A 351-nucleotide genomic window follows, 5' to 3' on the forward strand; every position below is an offset into this window, starting at 1 on the left:
CGTGGCCTCGGTGAATGTGGGGTCCCACATGGGACGTGGGCTGTGTCACGAGAGTTTCCCATCCCCGAAGCAGTGTCAGTCCCTCAGGTCTGTCCTGGCATCCCACCACCCAGCAGAGGGTTCCCCCACGTCTGGATGCTGGGACAGGGTGAAAGCCCGTGTTACATGGGAGGAGGAGGAAAGGGAAAGGAGGGAGAAAGGAAGGAAGGAAGGAAGGAAGGAAGGAAGGAAGGAAGGAAGGAAGGAAGGAAGGAAGGAGGGAAGGAGGGAAGGAAGGAAGGAAGGAAGGAAGGAAGGAAGGAAGGAAGGAAGGAAGGAAGGAAGGAAGGAAGGAAGGAAGGAAGGAAGGAA

The sequence above is a fragment of the Buceros rhinoceros genome, unplaced genomic scaffold (genome assembly GCF_000710305.1).
Source record: "Buceros rhinoceros silvestris isolate BGI_N320 unplaced genomic scaffold, ASM71030v1 scaffold37091, whole genome shotgun sequence".
In the NCBI taxonomy this organism is placed as follows: Eukaryota; Metazoa; Chordata; class Aves; order Bucerotiformes; family Bucerotidae; genus Buceros; species Buceros rhinoceros.